The 12,101-nt window shown below is 41.3% G+C and overlaps 1 protein-coding gene across 1 annotated transcript in view; it reads left to right on the top strand.

The window, feature by feature from the left end:
- The window catches only part of NUP210 (nucleoporin 210), a 111,244-nt gene that overhangs the window by 30,747 nt on the left and 68,396 nt on the right, over positions 1-12,101 (top strand). The window lies entirely within an intron of this gene.

The raw sequence follows: 12,101 nt of genomic DNA, 5'->3' as shown, positions 1-12,101 counted from the left end.
TCTGAGTCCCTGCTTTCAATTATTTTGGGTATATGCCCCTTTGGTTTTAGTAACTCAAGACTTTGGGTTTCACATTGGATTGAGTTTTGCCCCTGATCTGCCACTGACTGCTGGCTGGTCTTGGCAGCCACTGCCCCTCTCCAGTTACTCATCGGAGCCCTGGAGGCCTTTCTGCCTGGGCTGTGAGGACAAAATGAATGAATAGGAATGGAGTTGTTCTAGAAATTCTGAAGTGCTGAGTACACGTGATATAGTTTAGGTGGTGAGTGTTCTGAATGGAGCACCAAATCTCCTAAGAACCATTATCATTATCATTTTGTTCAAAGTTACAAGTGTTTAGTGGCCAGAGCACAGGGTGTAAAGGGTCTCAGGTATGAGAGTGTCGTGCTCAGGCCCAGTGCATCTGAGGGCTTTGGACACGTGTCTGGGCATCTGACTTCACCAGGTCGGCAGGGCTGCCCCACCTGTGACACAGGGCGTCCTTTAAGAGGCACACAGAAATCCTTCAGCACACAATAGCTTGAGTTCTGTTCCATAGATGCAGGCCTGAAAGATTCTGTATTGTTTAGTCCTGCTCAGTAAAGAGCAGGCATCTGGTTAGTCATTCCCATGTGGCAGAACACTTGGACCCTCAGAGGGCCACCTCCTGCCTCTGGGCCCAGCTCTTTCTGACAAGGGGCCTCGGTGAAGGGAAGCAAACTCATGTTTCTTGAGTGTCTCCCATGCCCTGGGCAGGTGGCGTCCACCCTTCTGCATGGCGTCAAGTCAGCAGGGTGAGGATGGTTTAGATTAGGATGTGTAGGAAGCTGGCCCACATGTCCTGGTCAAAGCCTGATGTTTACCCTAGACTTCAGGGAAGCAGATTCTAAAAGGACAGAGAAAGTCCTAGGTGTGGCTTCCAGATACTCTGAAAGGGGAGGTGGCACAGAGGCGGGGTTCTGAAGGCACCAATTCAGCACCCTAAGGAAGAATGCAGTGGGCAGGTGTTGAAAGGCCACAGGGTAGGAACAGGGGTTTCTCGGAAATACAGAGCTGTACATGGATGCTGATGAGAAATGGCACTGCAGCCTAAAGGGAGGCCACGTGGAAAGCCATCCACTACTGACAACATCTGACCATGACCGAGCACCCTCTACGTGTCGGCACGGTTCTAAGTGCTTTTCATGTTAGAAGCCAGCAACTCTTTGGGGTGGATTTCATTGACACCCCGTGTTATAGATGAGGAAACCAGAGCACAGACAATCTGAAGTTACAAAACTGTCGGGTTCCTTGCTCTGAATCACTTTTGTAGGACCAAATGGAATATCCTTCTGACCCCATCTCTCCAAAGGAAAGTCCAAAACAATGTTAAGGATAGCAGAAAGGGCTTTATAGTTCTCTCAGGGACAAGGTGAAGATGGTCTCTTTGTGTGGGGCTGATGTGAGAGGGCTGATGTGCCCCAGCTGGGCAGGCAGAGCTAGTGTGGTTAAGAGGGGTGGGCTGATTGATCCTAAGTGAGTTTAGTCATCATGACCCAAAGGGAGGACATGTCCCATGGGACCAGAAAACTTGTGGGTTTAGTCGCTGACCTGCCATAGAAGCCAAGGAATGGAAGCACATGAAAGAGACCGAAGACAGGAAAGAGGCAGGTTGCCTTCCTTTCCTCAGTGGGTTAGTGAGCTGGAAGAGTCCTCCAAAAATAAGCACACCTGTGTGGGTGATACACTGGTTGCCATGGCACTGGAGGGGCTCCCAGATGGATGCTTGAGTGGGGCCGAGCCAGCGATGGCTCACCAGAAACAAGACACAGACACGGAAACTCCCTAATTCTTTTAAATGGATTATTAAAACTTGAGCAGTAATTCACATCACTGTCATTCTTATCAGGCTTAGTAGGCAGAAAAGTCAGGGAAATGATGTCATTATGGGACCTCGATTTTGGCAAATCCTCTTCCCACATGGAACCCTATGGAAAACTCAGAATTCTAGGTCAGATATCAGTTACATGGATTTATTAACATGCTGGATAATTATAACCCCAAATAAACTCTTTTCGTTTTCTTTTCCTTTGGTTTTCCTTTCTTAAAAATGTAATTTTAATTCTTTCCTTCCATATTTTTTACTTCCTTTATGTCTGCCTTTTTTTTCCTTTGGCTGCTTCCTTTCTTGCAAACACATTTAGTGAGCACCTACTGTGTGCCTGCACTTTGCTGGGTGCTGAGTATACCGTGGTCAGCAGGGCTGCATGGCCCCTGCCCTCCTGGACCTCCTGTCAGTGGGAGAGGAAAGCAGTCAATCAATGTCTATAAGTGGACACAGGTGAGGAGCTCCTGGAGCTTGGAGCAGGGGCATCTGTGCTGCCTACAGTCAGGGCTTCTAGAGGGGGCCACAGGACCTATCTTCAGTGCTCAGTCCTGCTGGTGTTTGGATTGGTTTCAGATATGACCAGCATAATAATCAAATTACTAGACGTAACCAAGTGTGAGGACATGCTGGCTGATGGAATCGGTATCTGAAAAGAACTTGAGTGTCTTAAATGGTGGAAATTACTGAAATAAAATGCACAAGGGTTTGGAAAACTAACTGCATAAACATATGTTGGGCTGGGGTTCATATGACTCAGGTGTTGAAGAGACTTTGAACCTAGTATGCACTTGATGCCCAGAACGAGTGCACCCTGGACCACATGAGCGGACTGGTGTCAGAGTCTGGACTGAGCACTCAGTGTTCCTTGGCTCAGACCCACCTCCCCAGGAGCTCTGTGTCATCCTTGCTGCCTACATGGGGTGGGAGTTCAGGGGGATGCTGACAGAAGCACATCTGGAGGATTGGCTAGGTCAGGAGGGGACAGAGTCCATGTCTCCTAGAAGACATGGGCCTCTTGGCCTCTAGGAGGGCAGCCTTGGGGATGGCCATTTGCCACCTGCAGATCATGGCAGGGCTGTTCTGGGGCCCCAGGGACACCCTTCCTCTGTTTATGGCTTAAGAGAGCAGAGCCAGGAACTGGACAGAGACAGTGCCCTTAACATCTGCAAAGACTTCCATACACGGTGTCTGCTACAAGTATAGGTCGAGCATCCTTAATCCGAAAACCTGAAATCTGAAATGCTCCAAAATCCCAAACTTTTTGAGCACCAACATGATGCTGAAAGGAAATGCTCATTGGAACATTTCAGATTTCAGATTTTCAGGTTAGGGTTGCTGAACCAGTGTGCATTCTGCAAATATTAAAAAAAAAAAAAAAAAATGCAAACTTGGAAACATTTCTGGGCCCAAGTGCTTTGGAGAAAGAATACTCAAATCCATAGTGAGTTCTGCATTACAAGAGGTACTTAAGGAGTCTGTCAAACAAGCTTCTTATTTTCATAGTCTTAGGGTTTTGTAAAGAGGGTTACATCTGTGCTGTGTAAGACCCCTTGGGACTCAGTATTTTCATTTTCCAAAAGGACCTCACTCCTTGGAGAACTTTAAAGTAACTAAGGGAAGAAGCTAGTGCCTCACAAGGAGCATAAATTAATGCTGCTTTATGGAGCAGTTGCATTATTTTATGATGATGTTTATCCTTGGTGCACTGCTGCCACTTCGAACACTGGGTACGTAATCCGCAAGAATCACAGAACGACTTGGCTGGGCTTCCCTTAATGAGAGACAAGGAAATGGGCTATGTGTATGTGAAGGGATTCTCAATTCTAGCCTGTGTCAGGATCACCTGCAGGGCTTGCAAAGGCACAGACTGCTGGGCCCCACCTCCAGAGTTTATTCCGCAGGTCTGGGGTGGGGCCCATCATTTGCATCTCCAGGTGATGTGGATGGTCCAGGGACCACACTTTGAGAACCCTCTGCTCTAGGGCAAATTATTGTGGATGTATTGGAACACATGAAAGATACCCCAGAACAGGAGATAGGCAAGTTGCCTTCCTTTCAGAATTCTCATCATAATTCCTGGGAATTCTGAAAGATGTTTTAGCTGGAAATTAGCCTTGACTTGGGCACTTCCCATGCCAGACCCTGAGCAGAGACCCAGAGAGGAGTGGTGAGCAGAGACATTGTCAGGTTCCCTGCATCCTCTCTCCTCTCTTGCCGCAGGGGCAGAATGTGGCCACACCTACAGGGTCAGTAAGTGGGTGACTGGTTAGGAAATTCTTTTTTTAAAATTTATTTCTAATTGTACATGTTAATGGGGTACAGTATGTTGTTTCAATACATGCATATGTGGTATGCTGATTTCCTCCCGGTAGTTAGCATATACATCACCTAAACATTCATCATTTCTTCGTGGTGATAACATTCAAGATCCTCTTTTCTAGCTGTTTTTAAATATACAATTCGCTGTTATTAGCTGCAGTCACCCTAGAGCACCAGCACTTATTCTTCCTCTGTAACTGTAACCTTGTACCCATTGACCAAGCTCTTCCCCTTCCCCTCATTCCCAGAGTGATAGCCACCATTCTCTCTACCTCTATGAGAACCACTTTTTTTTTTTTTTTTTTTTTTTATGCATTCACATATGAGTGAGATCGTGTGGAATTTGTCTTGACTTACTTCACTTTACATAATGGTCTCCAGTTCTATCCATGGCGTTGCTAATGACAGGATTTTGTTCCTTTTTTATAGCTGAGTAGTATTCCATTGTGTATACATACCACTTTTTTTTTTTCATTCATCTGCTGATGAACATTAAGTTGATTCCCTCTCCTGGCTCCTGTTAACAATGCTGGAAAGAACATGGGAATGCAAGTGTCTCTTCAGTACACTGATTTTTTCCTTTGGATATATACCTAGTAGTGGGATTGCTGCATCATAAGGTAGTTCTATTTTTAATTTTTTGAGAAATCTCCTAGTTTACATTCCCACCAACCGTGTATGAGAGTTTCCTTTCTCCACATCCTTGCTAGCTTTTGTTATTTTCTCTTTAAGATAATAGCCATTCTCACTGGAGTGAGATGATATCTCCTTGTGGATTTCTGTGACAATTAGTCATGTTGAACATTTTTTCATATATCTGTTGACCATTTGTATGTCTTCTTTTGAGAAAGGTCTATTTAGGTGTTTTGCTCATTTTTCAATTGGCTGATGATGATGGTGATGATTTTTGGCTGGTGAGTTGAGTTCCTCATATATTCTGGATATTAGCTCCTTGTTGTATGTGTAGTTTGCAGATACTTTTCTTCCATTCTGTAGGTTGTCTCTGCGCTTTGTTGATTGTTTCCTTTGCTGTGCAGAAGGTTTTTAGTTTGATATAATTCCATTTGTCTTAGTTTTGCTTTTGTTGCCTGTGCCTTGGAAGTCTGTTCAGAAAGCCTTTCCCGGTCCCAATTTCATGAAGCATTTCCCCTTAATTCTTTAATCCATTTTGAGTTGATTTTTGTGTATAGTGAGAGGTGGGATTCTAGTTTCAATCTTCTCTATGTGGATATCCACATTTCCAGCACCGTTTGTTGAAGAGGCTGTCCTTTGCCTGTGTATGTTCTTGGCCTCCCTGTCGAAAATCAGTTGGCTATAAATGTGTAGGTTTGTTTCTGGGCTCTCCATTCTGTTTCACTGATCTGTGTGTCTACTTTTATGCCTGTACCATGCTATTTTGGTTACTATAGCTTTATACTATATTTTGAAGTCAGGTAGTGTGATGTCTCCAGCTTTGTTCTTTTTGTTCAAGATTGCTTTGGCTCTTCAGTGTCTTCTGTGGTTCCATATACATTTTAGGATTGTTTCTACATCTAAGAAGAATGTCTTTGGTATTTTAATAGGGATTGCATTAAATATGTAGATTACTTTGGATAATATGGACATTTTGATGATATTAATTCTTCCAACTCATGAACATAGGATACTTTTCCATTTATTTGTGTCTTCTTCAGTTATTTTCATCAGTGTTTTATAGTTTTTATTGTAGAGATCTTTCACCTCCTTGGTTAAATTTGCTCCTAGGTTTTTTGGTTTTTTGGTAGCTATTGTAAATGGGATTACTTTCTTGATTTATTTTTCAGATTGTTACTGGAATATAGGAACACTACTGATTTTTGCATGTTGATTTTGTATCCTGCAACTTTACTGAATTCACTGATTAGTTTTGGTAGTTTTTTGATGGGTTCCTTAGAGTTTTCGATATATATAATCATGTCATCTGTAAATGGGGATAGTTTGATTTCCTCCTTTCCAATTTGCATGCCCTTTATTGCTTTCTCTTTCCTTATTCTTCTGACTAGAACTTCTAGTACTATGTTGAATAAGAATGGTGAAATTGGACATCCTTGTCTTTTTCCAGATCTTAGAGGAAAAGTGTTCAACTTTTGTTCAGTATGATATTAGCTGTGAGTTTGTTGTATATGGCCTTTATTGTGTTGAGGTACATTCCTTCTATACCTATTTTGTTGAGTGGTTTTATCATGAACTGGTATTGAATTTTTTTCCAATGTTTTTTCTGCATCTGTTGAAATGATTATATGGTTTTTGTCCTTTTTGTTGATACGATGTGTCACGGTTATTGATTTGTGTATATTGAACCATACTTGCATTCCTGGGATGAATCCCACTTGATCATGATGAATAATCTTTTTAATGTGTTGTTGGATTTGGTTTGCTAGTATTTTGTTGAGGATTTTTGCATCTATATTCATTAGGTATATTGGTCTGTAGTTTTCTTTTTTTGTTATGTCACTTTTCAGTTTGGTATGAGGGTAATGCCTCACAAAATGAGTTTGGAAGTATTCCCTCCTCTTCAGCTTTTTGGAAGAGTTTGAGGAGAACTGTTCATCTTCTTTAAATGTTTGATAGAATTCAGCAGTGAAGCCGTCAGGTATTAGGTTTTTCTTTGATGGGAGATGTTTTATTACTGCTTCAATCTTATTACTCACTATTGGTCTGTTTTAGGTTTTCTATTTCTTCATGATTCAAACTAGGTAAGTTCCTGTGTCTAGGAATTTCTCTATCTCTTCTAGATTTTCCAATTTGTTGGTGTATAGTAGTTCATGGTAGTCTCTTATGCTCCTTTGTATTTCTGTGATATTAGTTGTAATGTCTCCTTTTTCATCTCCATTTTTATTTATTTGACTCTTCTCTCTTTTTTCCTTCATTAATTTAGCCTAAGGTTTATCGATTTGGTTTATCTTTTTGAAAAACCAACTCTTTGTTTCATTGATCTTTTGTTTTGTTTTTCTGTTTCGTTTATTTCTGCTCTGATCTTTATTATTTCTTTCCCTCTATTTTGGGTTTGGTTTGTTCTTGTTTTTCTAGTTCCTTGTGGTATAATGTTGGGTTGTTTATTTGAAGTCATTGTACTTTTTTTGATGTAGGCATTTGTTGCTATAAGCTTCCCTCTTAGAAGTGCTTTTGCTTTATCCTTTATGGTGTGGTATGTTTTGTTTCCATTTTCATTTGTCTCCAGGGATTTTTTAACTTTCTAATTTCTTTTTTGACCCATTCATTGTTTAAGAGCATGTTGATTAATTTCTACATCTTTGTACAGTTTCCAGTGTTCTTTCTGTTAATGATTCCTAGTGATTTCATTGTGTTCAGAATAAATAGTTGATATGACTTCACTTTTTTGAGATGGTTGTTAAGACTTGTTTTGTGACCTAACGTATGGTCTATTCTAGAGAAAGTTCCATGTGCTGCTAAGAGGAAAGTGTATTCTGCAGCTATTGGATGGAATGTTCTGTAAGTGTCTGTTCGATTCATTTGGTCTAGAGTGGAGTGTAACTCTAGTGTTTCCTGCTTGCATTTCTGTCTAAATGATCCATCCATTGTTGAAAGTGGGGTGTTAAAGTTCCCAACTACTATTGTATTGGAGTTATTTTGTCCCATTAGATCTAATAATGTTTGCTTCATATATCTGGGTGCTCTGGTGTTGAGTACATATATACTTAAAATTGTTATATCTGCTTGCTGATTTGGTCCCTTTGTCAAAGATCTTCTTTGTCTTATTGTTCCTGACTTAAAGTCTGTTTTATCTGCTACAAATATAGCTACTCCTGCTCTTTTTTGGTTTCCATTTGTATGGGATATTCTTTTGTATCTTTTTACTTTCAATCTATGTGTGTCTTTATAGGTGAAGTGAGTTTCATGTAGGCAGCATATAGTCGAGTCATGTTTTATAATCCATTCAGCTGCTCTTTGTCTTTTAACTGGGGAATTTAATTCATTTACATTTAGAGTTATTATTGATAGGTAAGGACTTACTACTGCCATTTTGTTACTTATTTTCTGGTTGTTTTCTAGATTCTTTTTTTCTTTTTTTGTCTCTTGTTTTCTTCCATTGTGAGTAAGTGATTTTCTCTAGTAGTACGTTTTGATTTCACACTATCCATTTTTAGTGTATCTATTATTGGTTTTTGCTTTATGATTACCATGAGGCTTACAAAAACATGTTATAATCAATACAGATTATTTAAAACTGATAACAACTTTACTTTGATTGCTAAGAAAGGAAACCAAAGCAAACGCTTCACTTTAATGTAATTCCCCCCACCTTTTGTCTTTTTGTTGTTTCAAGTTACATCCTTTTTATAATACCTATCTCTTATATGGTTGTTGTACTTGTTATTAACTTTAATAGGTTTGTCTTTTAGACTTCATTACTCACCACACTTACAGCATTAGAATATTCTGAATTGTCTCTGTACTTACTTTACCAGTGAGCTTTATATCTTTGGGTATTTTCTTGTTACACATTAGCATCTTCTTTCAGATTGAAAAACTCTTTTTAATATTTCTTATTAGACAGGTCTGGTGTTGATGAAATCCCTCAGCTTTTGTTTGACTGGGAAATCTTTATTTCTCCTTCATATTTGAAGGTTAGTTTTGCTGGTTACAGTATTCTTGCTTGACAGTCATTTTTCTTCAGTGCTTTGAATATATCTTCCCATTCTCTCCTGGCCTTTAGGGTTTCTGCCAAGAAATCCACTGAAAGCCATATGGGAGCTCCATTGAATGTTATGTGTTTCTTTTCTCTTGCTGCTTTCAGAATTCTTTCTTTGTCTTTGGTTTTTGATAATTTGTTTATGATGTGCTTTGGGAATTCCTTTTTGGGTTGAACTTGATTGTTGACCTCTGAGCTTCCTGTGCCTGGATGCTGTCATCTTTCTCCCTACTTGGGAAATTTTTAGCTATTATTTCCTTAAATATGTTTTCTAGGCCTTTTTCTCTCATCACCTTCAGGAACTCCTATTCTGTGGTATACGTTATTTCTCTTGCTGTTGTCTGTCTTAGTCTGTTTTTGTGTTGCTGTAACAGAATAACTGAGACTGAGTATTTCATTTACAAAAGGAGGTTTATTTGGCTTACTGTTCTTGGACAGATGCATCTGATGATGGGCCTCTGGCTGCTTCTGTTCATGGCAGTAAGTGACAGGTCAGCTGGCATGTGTAAGGAGATCACATGGTGAGAGAGGAAGCAAGAGAGAGAGGGAGGGAGATGCCAGGCTCCTTTTAACAACCAGCTGTTATGGGAATTAAGAGAGTGAGATCTCACCTCCCCCCTCCCCACCAAGGGAAGGCATTAATCTATTCACGAGGGATTCGCCCCCTAGGCTTTACCTCCCAACGCTGTCATCTTGAGGATGATATTTAAACATGAGCTTTGGGGGGTTAAGCTATATCAGTGTCCCATAATTCTTGTGGGCCTACTTCATTTTCTTTTTCTTTTTTTTTTTTTTTTTTTGTTCCTCTGATTGGGTAATTTTGTATGTTCTGCTTTCGAGCTCACTGATTCTTTCCTCTGTTTGATCTAGTCTGCTGGTGAAGCTTTCTATTGAGTTTTTCAGTTCAGATAATGTATTATTTATTTCTAGAATTTTTTTTTCATTTTTTCAATTGATTCTAGTACTTTGGTTTTTCTTTCTGCTCTTGGCTTGTTTTCCAGATATTTAGTTTTCAATTTTTATTTTGTTACGATTTTCTGAACTTTTTAAAAGAGAATTATTCTAAATTATCTGTCAGACATTTCATATATCTGCAGTTCTTCTGGTCTGCTGCTATAGCTTTGTTGGTTTCTTTTTGTGATGTTATATTTTTCTGTTATTTCACAATTCTTGTGTCTTTATGTTGATGCTTTTGCATTTGAGGAGATGTCCACCTCTTCTGGCTTTTGCAGGTTGTAGTGGATTAAATTATGGCCTCCGAAAAGTCCCTGAAACTTGAAGTGTGTCCCCCGAGTTTTATGTATTAGAAACTTAGCCCCCACTGTGACTGTTAAGAGGGTGGGAAATCCTATTATGGTAATTGAAAGGTGGGGCCTTGAAGAAGTGATTGGATTGTAGACCCATGCAGTAGTGAATGGATTAATAATGGTGGTCAGGGACATGGTTTGGAGGACTTTGAGAGTTCATGAGGAGGTCAGGCTCTCTCTGCTCTCTCTGATCCACCATTTTCTCAATTTGATACCCTGCCTTCACTGAGGTCACCACCAAAAAAGCCTTCACCAGATGTGTTCCCTGGACTTTGGATTTCCAGCCTCTGAAATTGTAAGGAATAAATTTTGTTTTCTTTGTAAATCACCCAGTTTCGAGTATTTTGTTACAAGCAACAGAAATGGACTAATACATAGGTGTTCTCTGGTGGCGTTAGACTTTTACTTCTTAGTATTAGAACTTTGTCTCTGGCCTGCAGTTGTTTCCTGTTCTGGGGAGAATTTATAGTAGCACCACAACTTAAATACTTCACTGGAACTAACTCGTTGTCCTGCCATTGCCTCCTGGTCCAGGGAGGACTGATTTAATTGCAAGGACTGGAGTTTAATTGTCGACTTTTTAGTCACTCCCAGGTTAAGGGAAGACTTCACAGGCACACATGGGTTATATGGAAAATCCAGGTCAGAGTTGGGTCTTCCTGCAGATTGTGCCCCCTGTAGCCATGTGGTTCTGGCCAGTCCCCTCTAGTGTGGCACCCATGCTAATTGGCACACAGAACATCTGCCTGGATTGTGTCTCAGAGCTCCTTGGTGGCTCAGCCAGCATGGCACTCCAGCTGTTTCCTCTAGAGCAGACCCTGGGTGGGCTTCCTGTGAAGATTTCTAGACCAGTGGGCAAATCACACACCCACTTCCTATTTCCTCCTGTCACTTGGGAAACTGAGTCCAGTGAACTTCTCCGTGTGTGGCACTGTACCAGCCTGGGGGATGGACTAGAGTGGTTAATGATATTTCCTCTCACTGGACATGGCTTTTCTCACTTCTGTGGGCTCAGGGGAACTTCTCCATGAGCAGCCACTATGCCAGCTTCGGGGAGGGGATGGAGTGGTCTGAAGCAATCTTTCCTTTCACAGTCGTGGTTTAGCTTAGTCCCATGGGCTCAGAGGACCTCTCTGCTTCTTCCCTCACATTCTCGTGTGTCAAGAATGGCAGTTTTGTGCTTGAATTATTGCTAATTGTATTCTTGGTAGGGAGAGTGATGCCAGGGTTCATCCATTCCTCCATCTTGGAGCTGTCCCTCTCCTGGTTAGGGAATTCTTCAGACTCAGGAGAGGGAATGTAAATGTGGCCCGGCTCTCTGGACTTGGAATCTGGGCCTCACTAGCTGTGGGACCACGAGTAACCTTCTCACCTAGATTCCTCAGTCCCCCATCTCTAAAATGTGGGCGTCAGTAGTACCTGTGTGCAGCCCTGTTAAAGGACAAGATGATGGAACGTGCTTATTAGACCCCAGCACCGTCCTGAGGTGTCTTGATTCCCTGGTCAGTGGTGGCCATTTCTATCAAAACTGCTCATGGTCTCTCTGTTTACAGGGTGGGGAAGATGGACATAGATGTGGTACCTTCGTAGAACCTGTTAGTTCCCAAGGAAGTTGTTCTCCATCCTGGCCCAGGTTCAGCGAGTTCTTTTTCCACAAAACAGACTCAATGTGACACAGAGTAGGAAGGCGTTGATGATGGTCAGGAAAGCAACAGTAAATTCTTTGCGCGTTATCAACCCAGCTTCTGAAACCCACCCAATGGGAGACCATTGACCAGAGTATTTTTGAAAAAGTGGCTAGACAGAACCAGTGTGACCCACCTGGCCTCCTGCACACAGAAGCAGAGAGCCTACTGGCTTCCGCAGTGATCAGAGTGACCTACTGTTAGTATTCTTCAAGCAATTGGCGATTTCAGTCAGAGGAAGTGGTTTATTAAAAACAACAACCAACAACAAA

This window comes from Cynocephalus volans, chromosome 11 (genome assembly GCF_027409185.1).
Source record: "Cynocephalus volans isolate mCynVol1 chromosome 11, mCynVol1.pri, whole genome shotgun sequence".
Lineage (NCBI taxonomy): Eukaryota > Metazoa > Chordata > Mammalia > Dermoptera > Cynocephalidae > Cynocephalus > Cynocephalus volans.
Note: the sequence above shows the minus strand (reverse complement) of the source record. Positions and strands in the feature narration are given on the sequence as shown.